We start from the raw sequence: 19,354 nt of genomic DNA on the forward strand, positions 1-19,354 counted from the left end.
TCTTTGTCTTCCTAGCCTCTCCCCGGCTAGTTTGCTCTTCTTATTCCTTACCTTCTTCTTCTTCACTTGTCATCCTTTCGTTGGACTGTGCCTCCTGTTCCTGGTGGGGTGGTGATTTGCTTGGTGTTTCATCCACCCCTTCTTCTCCTTCTTCCTGCTCTTGTCTGAGGGCTTCCCTGATGATTGTGGTGAGGACCCCACCTAATTTGATGGTTGCAGCCTTTGAAGATGAAGCTTTCCTTTTAGCCTTGGTGGCGGGAGATTCTCCTCCAGTGGGATGCCCTCTCGTTGCCAAGGCTTTTGCTGAGGTCTCAATGGTCTTCCTCACAAACCCGTTGAGGTTGACCTCATCCAGTGACCTTGCTATGACACTCTCTAGTAGGGGGACCTTGATGCGGCTCATTATGGAGTTGTATCTTTGGCTAGAAAATAGTGCATGCACCATCTTGACTTGGAGTTGGATTTCAAGATCATGAATATCCACCAAGTTGATGCTGTCATTGGTGTGGAATTTTACCTTGTCCATCCCTAGTAAGGCATATATGTCTCTTTTCGGCTTCCTTTCTACTTTATTCTCCAGGTCCAATGCCTTTTCCACCAGCTTTGGGGTCAATTCAATCTACACTTGGTGAGTTTCCTCCCCCTCATGCACACTTATGGTGCCGCAGTTTCTATGGAAAGTCCTCAGGAACTCTGCACAGTGGAAGTAGTCCACCCCCCGGCTCACTACTTCCACGTATTTCTACAGATTGCATTGCTCGATGATCTGCCTTACCGCCCGTTCTTCAATGGCCATGTCATCTAGGTTGAAGATATGCCAAAATTTGAACTGGTTGAAGACTCGCGTTTCCACCAAAAGTCCATATTTTGCTTGTTCTTCCTCTGGAAAAGGCAATGTGCTAGCCTTTTCTTGGCCTGCCACATGATGGGTGCCTGTCATGAAGCCATATTCGCCATTAGTGGTTTTCAGAGTGATTGCAAGCAACAGAAAACGACTACATGCTTATTGAACTGAAATGCTTGTGTGTAGAAGTAGATTTTTTCCTCCTAGTAGTCTATTGATTTTAATTTTCATTGATATTTTTCTTAATCACGAGTTGTTGCATTTTACCCTTGCAGTGTGTGCTTTTCCTTTATTGTTTTCTTTATGTGTTTGATTTGATTCACCTTATGCCTTCCCCCTTTGCAATGAAAATAATCCTTCCTAGGATGAGAGGGTTAGAGGATAAAGGGCCTTTAGCGCACAAGCTTAATGTTTTACTTTCCCATGAGCCAGGTGTAGAAACTCAAAACCGAGCATAGCTATCCATATTGAAAGGGCGAATGCCCACATGTGTAATGTAAGTGAGGACATCAAGTAAGAAGTCACCAGAGGCCACTTTGCTAGCAATGTGCAACTCCTCCTAAGTGAGGATTCCATCTAAATAAGGGCGTTCTTTAATGTGGTCTTCCATGGGCCGATTACGGAGAGTAGTCAACACCCTATATGAAGTTGGAGCGACATAGGTTGGGTCATATTCAGATGCTTTGATTGTGTGTCGCTGTTCAGCGTTGCTCATTATTTGGCATCCCTATAGCTCCCATTGAAATCACAGAGCGTACCATTTCCACAACAAGGGGGAATTTTTGTTGGCAAGCCATTGCAACTTCTCGATTTCTTGGTTTGTGGCCATGATCGTACTCTCACTATACGATATGATGAGACATTGTTTGACTGCTTGTTCCTTGGATATCTCGGTTGCAATTAACTCCGCAGTTGCTTCGGAAGCTTTAACGAATATGAATTCCAACTCCTCCCAAGAGCAAGGGAGTGTTCGCACTTCCGTCACTATAGGTTCTTCCAAGAGTCCTAGATCTAGTCGATCGTAGCCTTTAGCCAATGTCATGAAAATAGCATCCAAGTGTCAGAGGCAGGCAATGAAGTCGTCCCCAGTATTTTTAGCTAAATGTGCGACCAATTTTAGAATTGAGCGCCGCTCATAAGAGGGTCTAAGCCCAGCATAGGTGATTGAGGTTTGACAACACTAGAGAGGTTAGCAACTAATGGTTGTCGCTTGGTTTGCTTGTGAGGTTGTAGCTTGGCCTTATGTTCGATGAGTGCAGTTGTGGTTGCAGTTGACATGCTATTCGGTGCATTTGAGAGTTGAGGGGGGGCATCACTAGGACTAGATGTGGTCGGTTTGTCAGTGTAACATGTTGCGGACTTGGGGGATATATTAGATTGTGCCCTGCTGAGCTAGGCTTTAGAGGTTCCACGGATTTAACGGCTTGAGTTGCTTGTGGTTTGAGTGGTTTTGATGGGACGTTTCGTGTGGTTAAGCTTGAAGATGGCGTTTGAGTAGTGCCTTTGGATGTTTGGGCTTTAGGTAGCCAAACCCAGGTGTTACCCGCATAATAGCCTTGCGCTTGCAATAAGGTCTTGGGGACCCATCGTGGCTTGACCGTGTGTCAATGTTTATGGCATGGGTTTCTATTCCTAGGTGGCACTCCCTGTTTAGGTGCCCATTTGAACCAAGGTTCATGGGCTTCAATGTTGGTTCTAGTGGTTTGCTAGCCTGGAGGCTGGGTAGACTGTGACAAGTCATGATCCCCCTCCTGAGACTTGGTGGTGGGTTTTTCTACTGGTGGCTTTGTGGACGTGTAAGGAGTCACACCACCCTTGTTGAAAGCTGTAATAATGCAGATGCTACCCATGGCTAGGTGGATGTGTTGCGACTCGTAGTCGGCATTGCAACGAACTTGCTTCTTAAAAGTTTGTCCTAATAGCGATTCTGTGCATGCATCCTTAGTGTTGGGCAACACATAGAAAATTATTGGCATGCTCTCAGATTCAATAGAAATTGCAACCTTGCACTTTCCCAGAAGTTTGTAGGGTTGGCCTCCATAAGGGGTGAGACTAGCATTAGTGAGCTGCAACTGCGGTTTGCCCATTTGGGTCCAATGGTCATGAGTCAAGATATTAAAATCAACTCCCTCGTCGATCAATGCGTTGATGGTGCATGTATGTTTAGCAGTGACCGTCATGCATAAGTAAGCTGGTGGTACTACTCCTCATTCTCACCATCAACCTTGTGATAGCAACTACTCATACGTGGATAAGGGGTGCTAGCATTGGGGACTCATGTAATGGGTGCATAGGAGGGAAATACTTTTTTATGCGACTGCCATTAAAGAAGCCTATGCCCTCACCCTCTAGGGTTTCTAGTTCGACGTTGCTAGTTTGGCTGATGGTTTGAACCTTAAAAGGTCCCAACACCTGAAACTTTAGCTTTTGCTTATGTCCCTTGATTGAGTATAGTAGTACTAAGTCACCCTATTCGAAGCTGCAGTGCTTGACATGTTTGTCAAACCGGCTTTTGCGTCTTACCTTCTCACATATGAGCGCATGGGTGGCTAGAAGCTGAGTTTCCATCAAGCGTTAGAGTTCAATCAAGTGTTCCGTCCATGCCCCCTTTGCATCCCATCTTTCTTGAAGGGAGATCCTGAGACTTGGAATGAAGAATTCCAAGGGAGGGATTGCCTCTGTACCATATGTCAATCTAAAGGGGGTCTCTGCGTAGGCCCACAAGACCACCATCAATTTGTTATCCCAATCACTGCATGAAGCAGAGACGACCTTGGTTAGGACATTTATTAGGATTTTATTTGTCGATTCAGCTTGACCGTTTGCATGTGGGTAATAGGGTGAGGATTTTTTATGGATGATTAAGAAGGAGAACAGGAGGTGAGCTATTACTTCGTTGATGAAGTGTGTGCCCTGGTCAATGACTAGTTCAACGGGGTAGCCGAATTGTGAGATCACGTGCTCCCATAGGAACTTAGCAGTGGTCCTAGTGTCATTCTTTCTCATATCTCGTGCTTTTGTCCACTCGATTAGATAGTCGGTGGCCACAATGATGTATTTAGCTTTTGAATACTGTGCCGCGAAACTTATGGGTTCGCCAATGAAGTTAATCTTCCATTTCTCGAAAGGTTGTCGTACGATAATTGGGGTTAGCTCCATGCAATCTTTACTGATAGGGATTTTAGTTCGTTGGCACTCATCACAATGCTGGACGAATTGCGTCGCATCTCAGAAGAGGGTAGGCCACCACAGCTGGGATTGTAGCACTTTGTGGGCTGTTGCATCTCCATTGAAATGTCCTCCTACGATTCCACCATGTGCCTTTGTCAGTATGTCATGCATCTCATGCTTACACACTCATCTGCATAGCAACACATCTTTCCCTAGTTTTCAAAGTTGGCCTGCTATATTAGTTGATATGGTTGGATCTTCAAGATGGCTAAGTTAGCTTTAAACAAATCTTCTTCGCTAGATAAGCAGAATAGATGCGCATCTGGTAGCTTATCCATAATGCTCTGTCCAATCACTTCTCCCATGGGGATGCAAGACAAATGGTCAGCCATGTAATATTGCTTCCCTTTACACACCACCACCGAGAAGTCAAACTCTAAAAGCAGAAGAAGCCATCTAGCAATGTGTCCTGTAGCACATTGCTTGTTAACAAGATACAACAAGGCTTGATGGTCAACAAAGAAAGTAAAAGGCGTAGCCAAAAGATAATGTCAAAATTTCTTTACAGTAAACACCATGGCCAAGCCCTCTCTCTCTGTTATTGAGTAATTCATTTCGGTCTCAGTGAGTTATCTGCTAGCAAAGCTCACTGGGTAATCTAGGTTGTGTTCACCGGGTTGGCACAACTAAGCTCCTACCGCAAATTTCGAAGCGTATATGTGCACATGGAATGTTAGTGTTTAGTCTGGGGCTCATAGTATCGGTGCGGTGGTTAGAGCCTTTTTTAGTTCCTCATACACGCATTGGCATTTCACAGTCCATTAGAATACAATCATTAGCTTGTATAGAGGTCTAGCAATTAATGTATAGTTTAACACAAACCGTCGATAGTACCCGGTATGTCCCAAGAAGCACTGAACACCCTTGTAATTAGCCGGGGGTGGAAGATTGACAATGACCTTGATCTTTGAGAAATCCATGGCAATGCCATTCTTTGACACCGCGTGGCCTAGGATACATCCATTTTTCACCCAAAACTGGTATTTCAAGGGGTTCAATGAGAGGCGGTATAGCCGGCATTGTTCAAAGACCTCTTGGAGCCTACCTAAGTGTTCTCACCAAGTAGAGTGAATGCACGAGTCATCCACAAAAACTTCTAACTCCTTCCTTATAGCTGCTCTTTGAATATTGTACACATCAATCATTGTAAAGTGGCTAGTGCATTAGTTAATCCAAAAGTGTTAACCCCAACACGAAGAAAGCAAAATGAAATAAAAAAGACGCAGGGCAAAGGCGGAAAAAACGTAGCCTGATTGAAGAAAGAAGAGGAAAAAAGGCCAAAAGTGCAAGGTCAACCTTAAAAAGTCCAAGGCAAATGCAAAAGGGGAAAGGTGCATTTTAAAATACAAAGCCCAAAAGGGGATTTAGGGTTTTGTATATAAAGTTGAAAAGTGAATGAGAAGCTCATTCTTGTGTGCGGCAAAAAGTGGCTCTCCTCCTCTTCTTCTTCTTCTTATACTTGCTTGCTTGAGCTTGTGCTTAAGAGAGGGAGTGTGAGAGTGTGAGGGAGTGGGTGTGTGAGGGTGAGGGACCGTGGGGTGGAGAAGCTCTCCATCTTCTCCTCTCTCCTTCTCTTCTCTTGCTCGCGGTGATGGAGCTTGGAGTGTGGAGCTTGAGGATGGAGCTTGCTTGAAGCTTGCACTTGGATCGTGGAGCTACCGGAGTGCGCGGGAGAGGAGGTAACTCGAACGGCATGGAGGTAAGCTCACTACACCCGTAGATATGGATGGTGCGTCGGCTATGTGAGAGGTAGCCATTAGTGCTCGGTTTGGAACGCTTGAAACAATAAGCGGTCCAAGGGCCTTGGCAGTTGAGCGAAAGCTTCCACATTTTGGTTCCGTGCCGGGACCAACGGATTCAAGCCTTGAGCGCTTGCGCGCTTCGAATTGAGCATCGAAGTAAGGGTTTTCTTGGAACCAATGCTTGAGATAGGTAGGAAGGGAGGGGGTTAAAGATGGTATTCGACCTCCTTGGCAAGTAGGTTTTTGCTTTTTTGAGGTTTATGTTGTGAGATGGAGTAGTGTAGGTATTTACTTTGTGATTGGGATGCATTAGAGTAGGCGAAAACAAAGAAAAACAAAGAAAATAAGCATTAGGGTTTATTGTTGCAAAACAGGGTAAAAATTGTACAAAAAAATGGTGGAAAGCTTGCCTGGGATGCCTAAGGTCGCCAAGTGAGTGATAGGGGGCATCAACACCATACCCATGAAGGGGTATAAGGGCCAAGAGTGGCAAGAAAGGCCACATTGTGCATTGCAGGGTTTCAGGAGAGCAGGAGAGAAGAGGAAAGCTTCATGAGTGGATCTGCTTTGATCTTGTCATCCGAGAGATATTTTCCTAGCCCAGGTAATCCTACACCTTTCCCTACACGAGTAGGTCGGATCTAGAGTTGCCTGACTAGGGGGAACACCTCCAACGCTTGTCACGATGAATTTCGTAAGGGCCAGCAAAAAAATGCGCTGCGCTCGACGTGTCCGAGTGATGGCGATTTTGGGCCGAGTTCTAGAATCGGCCCTCGGACCACCCGACTTGGCCCTCGGCCACTCGGTCCTCGGACCATTCGGCCCATTACCATGCGAACACCCACAGTTCGGCCCGTCCGAATCGAGCACTCGGACTAACTTGGAACTTGGCCCACTTGGCCCTCCTGACTCGGCCTCGACCCACTCGACCCTCCTGACTCAGCCTCGGCCCACTCGGCCCTCCTGACTCGGCCTCTGTCCACTCGGCCCTCGGACATCTAGGTTCGGACTCGTCGAATTTGGCATTCGGACAGTTACATACGGCCCCTTCTACTCGGCCCTCGGACGGGCCAAATCGGGCACTCGGCCCCTGCAATTCGGACCAGCTGCCTAAGTTGACTTCCGATTCGGAATTGAACTCTGTGTTTTCGCTAGAAGAGGGGATCTCTCCTGGTGGTCATAGCTTAAAAGGTGAGTCTGTTTGCAGCAGTGGTGCATCACTTGGTTGGGCTAGGGCTGCCTACTCGTAGTCGATTGCACCCATGTACTCCAACCAAGTTCGATCACAGTCCTTATGTGTGATTTCCTTCTCCACTCTAAGTGCGCTCTGCTTGTGCAGTCTGGGATCTACTTGTATTTGTTTGATTATATGTTCCCCAGTGTCATACTTTAGGGTATCGATTTCCCTTTCGCTCTCATCACTGAAAGAACAACAATCCTTATATTCGTCGTCGTGTGTTCGGTTGCACCTGATTCTCTTGGTTCTGACAATTCCCTTCTTGTTGGTCGAGGAGTAAGGTCCAATTGTACTTCAAGTTCAAATCGTGTACCTTGGACCATCGGCTCATCCAAGAGAACTTGGAGTGGCTTAAGGTTGCCAGTCAACTTGTTGGTTAAGTATACTAGGATCTCCTAGAGCTTGTGTCTATTGTTTGGGACTCATAATGCAACAAGAGTGGGTCGTCCACGTAGACTCCCAATCATCATGGAGATTGGCACTAAAGGTGTGTCCTTGAACTTATCAGTTGCCTTGATAGCTTGTTTGTATGCCTTAGCATCTGAGAATGGTAGATCGATGGTAGCAAAAACGTGCATCCAATCTCACTTATCCTTAGGGCACATGATATACTTGGTAAGAGCCCCATAGGATCCCCTAGTCTGTCCGTCGCCCTTTAGCATGGTGGAGATGGCGTCGAGGTCGATTGTTGGCGTAGTCTTCCACGCGTCCATCTCTACTCTCACAACTTCTATTCGATTGCCTAAGAAGATAAGACCGTTGCCCTAGTCTTATACAACTCTTGCGTTGCGTATCCAGGGTTGGCCTAGTAGGATGTTGTAGTCCACTCTCTTAATGACTATGAAGTCAACAGAGAATTGGATCCCTGCGATCTTTACTAGCCAAATTTTCAACACTCCAAATGGCTTCACCTTCATTCCATGTGCTAGTGTGATGTTAAACCTAACAGTCTTGACCGGTGAGTTATCCCAAGTTTAGAGTACCGCATGGCTTAGTACACTCACTCCTGCCCTTATGTCCATGATTCCCTTTTTAGTGACATCTCCCAGGGCTAGGATTGGCAGGATTGCATGCATTTTCGTGCCTTCCCAAAAGGCGTTGACGTGCAGGGATTTAGGTATGGAGTGTAGCCTCAGGCTCGATATTTGAGTTTCTGCATCATGCTCAGGCAAGTCTATGGCAATCGGCTCATTTGGTTCTTCAACCCACTGCTTTAGCTCGAGCCATAGTGTTGGGTGCTGCGTAAGAAGGTTACCTAAGCTGAGAGTTACCGGGGTGGTCATTAGTGTATTGAGGAGGTTGCTAGTCACTCACCTATCTTCTAGGTCTGTGGTTCTTGGCCAATGGCCTTGATTATTTTGCTAGCCTAAAACATTTAGACTTTGTCCAGGCGGCCTAGCTTGTGGTTCCATCACCTCCCTTGATTTTGGTTGTGGGAGAGAGATTAGGGTGCGATCGTTGATCTTGTCCTCTAGTATGGGTTGAGCGTCCTTTAGGTGCTCTTGGGCCTCCCTCACCTATTCTTTCACCTTCTTGATGGCTTTGAGTTGGCGCTTCGGAGTGGGATACGACCTTAGCACTTTCCTTCTCAGCCGTCCATAGAGCCAACGTTTCTTCCTCAGCGTCAACGACTTTCTTTCCAATTGGTAGTGTTGTGGAACTTTCAGTTTCGAGGGTGACCTTAGCGTCCGATCTTTTCTTCCTTAATCTCTGGATCTTCTTTCCAACTGAAGGTTGATAGGCCCTGGCAATGATATGCCGGCCTGCTTCGCCTGCGCGCAGGTCATGACCTATAATGGGATAGGTGTTGCCTCCCCATTGAGTGTCTCGATACCAAACAACCCTAATGGAACTGATGGCTCGTTTGCCGAACTAGAGGATGGCCTTCGGGAAATTGACAAAGAGATGAGTGATTCCACACACTCAACACATCTTAAATTAGTCTTATCTCTATTTTCTTGCTCCCTCTTGGGGCAGCGCAAGGAAATATGTCTTGGGTGACTGCAAGTCCACCACACAATTGGCTCTTGGGTTTGCCCTCCTAGTCCTCTACCTCTCCCTCTTCGCAACGCCATCACCGATATTGCTTGATAGTCCATGAAGATAGCATTGTCTTCCTCATCGTATGACACACATGGGTTTACATACGGCTCATCGTTGCTAGGCTCGTCCACATAGTGGATTGGGGTATCACTGGGTGGATGGGTCATGTAGGGTCTAGGCATAGGGATACCTGTAGGATTGATTTCCATCCTAGGGATGTTAGGTTTAGCAACATTTGGTGCTGGAAGAACCAACAGGGCTCCCCTTCCAAAGAAGTTTAGTGGCCTATTTGCAAGGTGGGGTTGACCGTAAGGCTACGAGTATGGGAGCCTCTAAGGTAATTGAAAATGCATGGTATCATGGCCAAACCTACCACAATTAGCACAAGGTCGTGACCTAGGGTCTTGACACTTAGCTGGCAAGTGGTTTCTTCCACAATGCACACATTGGATGTGTGGGCACATTGGGCATCTCATCGTCTTCTATAGTTTGGCTATGTCCATCCTAATCTCTGTGAGCCGACCCGGTGCCCTTCCCTTTGTCTTGAGTGCTTGAGTCTATTTTCTCGCTCGGCGTTGAGGCCTCACTCTCTTGGAACTCCTGGCACTGGACTCTTCATGTTTTGAGGCTTTGGAGCCTCTTTTCTTGAGCTGGTTGTCCACTCTAATAGCTTATTCAAAGACCCTTGCCAGTGCATCTCGCTGCAAGCTTGAGTTGCTGGCCAAGGCTTTGTAGAGCTCCTCGCCCCGTATTCTGTCGATGAATATCATGGATACTGCTCTTTTGGTTGGTCTCTCACCTAGGGGAATTCTCTTGAAGAGGCTTCTTACGTGGGTCACATGATCTCGAATGTCTTCTCTCTCTTTTTGCTTGATGTTCATAAGCCGCATTAACAGTTATCTGAGTATCCTGGTTCGAAAAATTTCTTAATGAAGAGTTTTTTCAAGCCATTAAAATTGGCATGCTCCGCAGCATCTAGACTTGTATACCAGGTTTGACCCTTGTTGCTTAAGCATAGTCCGAAGGCTTGGGAGCATTGAGTAGGATCAGTGAGGCCGTTGGCCTCGCAGACTTGCTCAAAATGCTCCACAAAGTTGTATGGGTCATTGGTTGCTTGGTATTTATCAAACTGCTTTGCTACCACTGGGATTTTTGATTGGCTCCTACAGCCTTGGTTGACTCCCAACCCTGTGAGTAGTGATGTTGCCAATGTTGCAACGCTTTGTTTTGTGGCCGTGTTATCTACTAGCCATTTTGTCAGAAGCTTGCTCAGCGTGAGATCTCCTTCTAGCGCTCTCTCGCTCTTTGACGGATTCGTGCCCCCGCTAAGGCTAACACTCTTTAGATCTCTTGCATTTCTAAGCTTTGGCGTAAGTTCCTAGTTTGCTGATCTTGGTTGTACGTCGCTAGGCCTTGCAGACCTCTGTAGGCCAATTTTCTTTCCTCCTCTAGGTTTACCATGATGTCCTCGACTAGTCTGCCACGGTGTTCTAGCCACGTTTGAGCGTCGTATTTGTACACTAATTGTTGGATAACCTCAGGAAAGTCTCATAGGTTAAGCTCATCGTCGCTTCTACATCCTGAGTTGCCTTCTTCCATGTCTAGAACTTTCTGTTCTACCAAGTTGTCGATCGACTTGATAAGGCCAGCAGATCCACTTCCATGATATTGTCTATTTGTGTTGCATTCAGATTTTTTGCGGTGTTCTCCGCTTGGTCCTACCTTTGGGGATACGATATCCCTTCTATGTCTTTGGGTCTTCTCTTATTGGTGGGTTCCTTCTAATTCTTAAGTCCATGTGTGTTCCTTGGTACTTACAATCAGTTGTCAACTTACCCTCACTCTATGCGTGGATGCGCACGTGTGGTCTTTTCTATGCACTGTGCGAAATCAAGCTTTTAGCTTTCCTTAATTGAGCTTCGAGTGATGGAAATCACAGTGGGTGAAAAAACAAAGTGCATGTAGCTTCGGTGCTCTTGCTTATGGGTTGGCTTGATAGGGTCATGTGTTTGGTAATTGTTCCTGCCACTTTCTAGGTTTTTTTGGTGCACTATCTTGCTTGGCTCGGCCTCGAGTTGGGGTCTTGCAATCTGCCCACAACACCGAATACCCTTTCAAACCGTTTGACCACAATTCCTAGGTTTGTAACTACGTGTGAGGGGATCGGTCGGTTCTCCTAGCACGGGTCACGCTTCTCATTAGTCGAGGCTCATCAAATTCTTAGGCTTTCCTTCTCAGGTTGCGTCAGATTTACTAGTGTCAGATTCTGGGTATTAGACAAGTTTGGGTCCAATAGTCATAATCAGACAGATCAAACAGCTGGAGTTGGTCCAATTCTGGCGGTCCAATTTTTGTGCGTTCGATTTTGGGAGTCTAACCCTAGGAATTGGGCGTTAGATGAGACAATGTCCAATTTGAGAGCATTTGATTCTAGATGGTCCGATTGGGGTATGTCCGATCAGACAAGGCTATTGGTCTAATTTTGTGGTCCGATCGTCGTGATCGAATGGGTCGAGCATTCGATCGGATAGGTTGGGTGTCAGATTGGAGTTGGTCTAATTGGCCGATCAGACATTCGGAGTCCGAGTGGTTTGATTATGGGTTGTTTAATTTTTGAAATCTGACAAGGTGTCCAATCAGACAAGGTGGGTTTGTCCGAGTGTCCAATTCTGGGAATTGGATGGTTTGCTTGGGTCCAATTCTGGGAATCAGACACTGTGGGAGGCATCCGATTGCGTCGGCCGAAACGCGTATCAATCACTTATTTGCCAAAAATCTAGATATAGATGTTGCTAGTAGCTACCAGAACTTCTAGGAATCAAGGAGTGTAGGCCAAGGGCATTCCATACTTGAATCTCATTGAAAGTCCCGATATGCTCCGATCGATCTGATGTCGACCTAGACTTGTAAGCTCTCTCTCTCTCTCTCTCTCTCACACACACACACACAAAAAGCCAAAACTGTAAATGAGGTTTTCCTTGGTCGCTCAAGACCTTAAGCTCGTCACTAGCTTGCACCTTAGCCTTCCCAATCACTCGACCTTCAACTCTGAGACATCTAAGCACTCTTTTGTTTTCATTTTTTCATGTTATTGCCCTGTTGAGGATTGTTTTATAACAATGAACTTCAAGCTTCCCTCTCTGGTTTCTCCTACCTATCCTACTCTAAATGTGACAAAAATCAAAAGCAGGGTACTGAATGGATTTCTTCCACTGAACCAATCATCAAAAACCAAAAATACTTAATTGTAGCACAAATTAAAACCCAAAACCTTCTATCTATCTCAAGCTCCGGTTCGGGGATGAAACCCTTACTTTGATGCTTGATTTGAAGCATGCAAGAGCTCAAGCTTGAATCTGTTGTCCCGGAAACGGAATGAAAATGTAGAGGCGAGCGCAAGCTCAACTGCCAAGACCCACAGAGTGCTTATTGTTCAAGTGTTTCAAGCGAGCACTAGTGGCTACCTCTCACATAGTCGATGTGCCATCCTTGTCTACAAGTGTAGTGAGCTTATCTTGATGCCCGATAGAGTTGCTTCCTCTGTCAAGCACTCCGATAGCTCCACGATTCTTGATACAAGCTCAAGCATCCTCAAACCTCCATCTCCAAGCTCCATCATCCGTAGTCGTGTGCGAGACACAAGAAGAGAAGAGAAGAAGAAGAGGAGAGATGGAGGAGGGCCTCATCTCTAAGATTTCCTCACCCTCACACATTCCCTCACTCACTCACTCACACTCCCTCACTCATTCGCTCACAAGCAAGAAGAGAAGAGAAGAAGAAGAAAAGAGAGAGAGTCCACTTTGCCACACACAAAAGAATGAGCTCTCATTCATCTTTTGAACTTTATATACAAAGCCCTAAATCCCATTTGGGGCGGTCATCCCCTTTTTACATGGTTGACCATAGTCCAGGCCCCTTTTTTCCATCGTTCTTCTATCTTCCTAGCTTCCTTTCTACCACCCATCTACATTTACAATTTGCACACGTGTGCTCTTAAAATAAATTATGATGCGCCTTGTGCTCTTTTACAAAAGTATTGACTTGTGCTTTTTCTTGAGTGCCTCTGCTTGATTTAGGACTTTTTCACACTTCTTGTGTTTCTTGATTTTTCTTGGCGTGCCTCGCTTTTGCCTTGGCTTTGTCTTCTTCTTTAGATTTTTTGGATTTTCCACCTTGTTTGTTTGAGGGTTAACAACTTCTAAGCTTCCTCTCCATCAAATATGCGACTAAATTATTCACTGTAGCTGTTGTATCATCAAAAAAGTCACATGCACCTCAAACCCCAATAAACATCATAGCCATTAATATTCAAGTTTCCCTCTCCACTCCATTCTCAAATCCATTTGACAAAGCCAAGTACCGTTACTCATATTTGTTGCTAAAATCAAGTTGAAGGACAAGACAAGCATCAAGAATCACCATTAAGCAGGAAGAAGATTCAAGTTGAAGACCAAACATAGTATCTTTTGATACTAGAGAGTGTATCTTCACATTGCCTTGCACTTGTGTCTCTTGACACATTGAAATACAACTCTTTTGTTGGTTAATTGAAGCTTATCAACATGGCAGAGCGTGAACAAATAGAAAAGTTCAATGGAGAAGGTTTCCATGCCTGGAAGGAAAAGACCATGTACCACCTCATGAGGAAAGACCTTTGAGATCTCTTCAAAGATGATGAAGGTGATGCAGATGACAGGAAAGAAGATTCAGAAGGTGGGATCCTTGCAGTAGCTCCACCAAAAACCAAAGAATGGAAGAATATGAATAACAAGGCACTAGGCATCATTGCCTGGGGACTAAGTGATGATGTGCTACATTATATCTTTGGCATTAGAGATGCTAGAACTGCTTTGGAGGAACTTAACATGATGTTTCATACCCAAGCAAATAAGTCAAAGGTAAAATTACTCATGCAATTTTATAAACTAGATATAAAAGACAATGCTTCCATGACTATACACATTAACAAGTTCAAGAGCTTAAAAACCTAGCTTGCAACTCTTAAGAAGAATATGAAGATGAAGCAATAGCCGTACTGCTTGCAAGTATAAATAAGGATCCATATGAGACTCTTGTGTCCACCCTAAGTAATGTTCCAAGTCTCTCACTTAAAGATATTGAGCACTCTCTTCTTAATGAAGAGAACAAACATAAGAACAAGAATGCAAAATATGGTATTCCATCATCTAGGGAAAATCTCTTATACACCAAAGGAGCTGCTGGATCCAAAGGAAGAGGTCGAGGATTCAACATTGACAACAAAAATTGGATGATATGTCATTATTATGGTAAGATTGGCCATATAGCCAGTGAATGTTTCCACAAGAAAAGAGCACAACATATGGAGAATGATCACCACAAGAACCAATTCATGAATGAAGAGGAAGAAGAAGATGCTTCCGCTACCATCAATAACTCTGATAGATTATTCTAAAATAATTTTCATTGTATCCTTCATATGTTTTTCCCTTAGTGGTTTTCTTTGTAAAAACTCTTGCCAAAGATGTAAAGTTTCAAGCTTTAACTTGACTAGGCTGCCTATGAGCTAGTCTTCCGGGCCATGTCATCATGAAGGGGGGGCAAAAGCCAGCAAGTGTAGGAACTCATCATTTGAGGGGGGTGTTGAGAAATAAACAAATGATGTATACTCCAGGAAGAGATGTCTTGAATCCCATATGCATAGTGAGGAGAGTGGAACAAATCCAACTTCTATAAAGCATTGTACTTGACTCTCACTTTCACATGGAATGAATACAATATCATGATGCTTTGTACTTTCACTTAGTGTCTATCTTATTGTCAGTTCATTACACAAGTTTGTCTTTATGAGTCCAAGCTTCCATCTTGGAACCTAATTCACTTGTGTAACAGTTGGTCTCTCTTTGTCTATGTCAACATGAGTATTGTCTTTATCTTTCATCCTTCATAGCTCTTGCCATGCTCTAGATCCACACTTTTATCATTCACAATCCAAGTGCAAGCTTCAAGCGAGCTCGATCCTCAAGCTCCATGCTCCAAGCTCCATTGCCGCAAGCAAGAGAAGAGAGGAGAGGAGAGGAGAGGAGAGGAGAGGATGGAGAGCTTCTCCTCCACGGTCCCTCACCCTCACACACTCACTCCCTCACACTCTCACACTTCCTCTCTCAAGCACAAGCTCAAGAAAGAAAGAATAAGAAGAAGAGAGCTTCTTTTGGCTATACACAAGAATGAGCTCCTCATTCACTTTTCAACTTCATATACAAAACCCTAAATCCCTTTTGGGTGGCCATCCCCTTTTTGGTCCCGGGCTCGGCCCATTCCTCCAACCCTTCTCCTCTTTTTTATTGGCATGGCCTCAACCCGTGCCTCTAACCATTTACAATTTGCACGGGCCGGCTCTCTGTTACAAAATAAATCATGGTGCGCCTTCTTGCGCTCTTTTATAAAAGTATCGAGTTGTACTTTTTCTTGTGCTCCTCTCTCCTTGATTTAAGAATTTTTTACACTTCTTGTGTTTCCAGATTTTTCTTGGTTTGCCTTCGTTTTCCATTTCACTTTTGCCTTGGACTTGTCTTTTGCTTTAGATTTTCCAAAATTTCCACCTTGTTCATCTGAGGGTTAACAATAAGGTAGTGATATAAAACATTCTATTACAAAAATATTTAAGACCAATGAGTCTTTAGTCATTGGTGTTGAAAGGTTCAACCTTGTTAGCATTTGAGGGCCTAGCCTCATGCTTAGTAGGCTCTTGAGGGAAGTCTTGGGTGAGTTTGCCAACAAACTATTCAATGGGCTTTCACTCATCACTCTTTTGCTTCCTTGACAATTTGTGCTGAGTAGCCTCAAGCACTTGCCGTAATTGAGTAATAGTCTATTGTGCCTCATCTCTTTCTATGAGAGCATTAAACATGGTCTCTAAGGTCTTCCATAAGCTCTTTGAATGGGTCTATCTCATTTTTGAAGTTCTTGAGTATTGTGTAATTGTGATTGGTGTAGTACATCAAGGTGCTCAATTTTCCCTCTATGCACTAGCCCTTACAATTGCTCTCCCCAAGCAAGTGCCAGTCTTGAAAGGCTTCCCTCAAGCTCACAACCCTCTTTAAAATGTCATGTAAATACACTTGTTGTGCTATATATACAAGAAATTTCTTGTTATTTAGCATGGCTTCTCTTCCTCAAAAAAATGTTTAAATAGAGTTCATGCCATCCCAACGTGTTGACAATCCAAATACTTGAACGATATTGTATCCTTGTACTTTTTGAACTTTTGAAAAAATTGTTCTCCAATGCATTTATTGCCTCTCACTATGTGAAATGTTTGCTACAAGGTTATAGAAAAATCTATTTCCCTTCAAGTCAAATCCATCCTTCCTAAGATTTTCACTCAAGGTAGTATGGCTTCATTCATGGGACATGAATTCATGATTCTATGTTATTTGTTTGACCTTCCTAGAGTCGAGGGTGCCATTGGAGTACCTATTATGCCATGCAATGATGTCCATGAACTCGAAAAACCTAGCAACATCTAGATCCATCTCATGATTGAAATGCCAAGGACGTATGCAATGTTGGAGGCATCACTTGCTCACACACACACACACACACACACACACACACACACACACACACACACACACACACACACACACACACACACACACACACACACACACACACACACACACACACACACACACACACACACACACACACACACACACACACACACACACACACACACACACACACACACACACACACACACACACACACACACACACACACACACACACACACACACACACACACACACACACACACACACACACACACACACACACACACACACACACACACACACACACACACACACACACACACAAGAGGTGACAATTATGGCACCATGATTGCATGGAGGGGGGGTGGAATGCACATGGACTGGGTGAAAAATTTCACCATAGACATTCAATGGTAAGGTCAAATGAAAGTGCCCTGCAAAATAGTCCTTTTTAGTATATGTGGTGGGACCCATACGTAAATCTATTGTGAGCCCTAGCATTATGTCTCCAAAAAGAGATGACCTAATAATATTTATATATCAACTGTGTGGATCACCATCACAAGCTTTGGTTGCCTCTCTTATGCCTCCAACCCTGGCATTGTCACAATGCCATGTTGGCCACCAGGAACCTCTCCAACTCCATGTATACGTGTGCCTTATGACTTAATTCATGTGCTCCATTAAATATTGTGCCATGGCAAAGGAACATCTCTCTCTCTCTCTCTCCAACATGATCCCTAGCATGCTACATAGGTATCTCTCATGCTTTCTTGGAGACACATCCCCTTTTGTAGCATGGTTATTATGGTTCAATATTCTACTTTTGTTTCATTGATCAAGGAATCCTTCTTGTAGGGCACTTGGTTGCTTTGGTGAAGGTAAGTTGAGCTTTTACCAAATGATTGCCACTTCTTAGCTCTTCAAGTTCTAGCTAGTTCTACATCAACAAGCCTTATACTTGCACACTAAGCAAATCCTACAACATAGTTGCAAACCTTTTGGGTAAGTTGTATACCTCTCCTAAGGAGTTTACTTAAAAAACTTGAGAAAACTACTCACTTTCAAAAATTGACAAAAAATCAACATATACTTTTTTGAAAAACCCCAAATCTAGTATATGTTTTTCTAAATGTACTACTTTAGTGAGAAAGATAGTTTGTAAACTAGATATTTTTAAGGAGTTTATATTCAAACTAACACATGGCTAAGTACCAAGAGTTTTCTGTCCACAAAACTATGCACTTAGTATATGTATGAGACTTTTTAAACAAATTTTGATCTAATGATTTTCAATTATCTTAATTGATTGAATAAATCTATAGTTTTGAAATCACATTCCTATCCTTGACATTTGTAGTATTTGTATATAATCTAGGAGGTGCATATTGGTATATGCATTTGAAGTAGTATTTGTATATAATCTCAGAGGTGCATATTGGCATATTGATGAAAATACTCTACCTCACAAACATAAAGATGGGAAAAATTTCAAGGTATTAATGGAACATTGGTATATTGATGAAAATACACTACCTCACAAGGATAAAGATGGGAAAAATTTCAACGTATCAATGGAACATTGGTATATTGATGATGGGAAACTTTTCAAGATATTAATGGAATTTTAACTTTAAAATATAAGGTGTGATGTGAATATAGTACTATATTAAGTTACAATTGCAAAAGTAAGCACTACATAAGGATTTATGCATAGTGTTTGCATGAAAACTTGATTCTAAAGCATTAACCCATCGATTTGGTATCATAATTAGCAATACATCATAGTGAAAGACCCTCCAAATGCAACTTATGTCTAATACTTGTCCACACTTCGTGCATATGAAATCCAAATCTCCATTTTCTTAGCTCATGCTCCAAGATGGATCCCTAGAGCTTAGCCAACACATGGCCAACCATGACCATCTGGTGATTTGGCCTTTAGGATTGGTACTATTGTATTAGTAGACCAATTGGCTGGGAAGCCTTCACATAGTGCCCTGTTGAATAGGTGGGCTAAGAGGGGGGCAATGGTCTCTTTAGCCAATGATAGGTGTTCTACTACTAGTCCCGTGTGGCCTTGGGCCCGCCATTTTGGAGTCTGTCAATGGCATCACAGACCATTTCAGTCTTGAAGAAGGTGGAGGCAATTGGCTTGTCCTCTGGCAACCAAGGTAGGGGGGTTGTCCTGGCACGTGGTACAGTGAGGTGGCATAGCTCTGCCACATCTATGGGGAGGTAATGGGTGTCTCTATTTGGGATGCTTGGAATGCCTTCCATGCCTCCTTGCTGTCCTGCTACCTTAGGAATAGCTGATAAAACTCGTGCTCTAGCCTGGATAGATATGCCTGCTTCTTCCTTCGCACTAGGCAAAGAAATATTGTGCGAGCTTGGCGATCTCTGTATTTTCCTTTGGCTTTCCATTGTTGGAGAGGCGGAGGTGAGTTTCCTTGGATTCCTCGTCGTGTTAGCTATTCCGTGGGGAATTCTTGCTAGGAGGGGTGGAGTGGGGGCATGTGTGGGGGAAGTATGCGACAACTGATGTGTGAAGGGTCCTAGCTAGTTGTGTCATGAACTCCTCCAAGGGTGTGTGTGGGTCCATCTCATGTAGGCTCCAGTATAGATGATCTGAGTAGGCACTCGTCGTCATCCTGATGAAGTGGTATTTGGGGAATCTTTGAGGGCTGCTCACTGGGGGGTCCCCTTGTAATTGCATGTGA

Source organism: Lygodium microphyllum, chromosome 17 (assembly GCF_053477565.2).
Source record: "Lygodium microphyllum isolate KBCC chromosome 17, Lygodium_microphyllum_v1.1.10, whole genome shotgun sequence".
Classification (NCBI taxonomy): domain Eukaryota; kingdom Viridiplantae; phylum Streptophyta; class Polypodiopsida; order Schizaeales; family Lygodiaceae; genus Lygodium; species Lygodium microphyllum.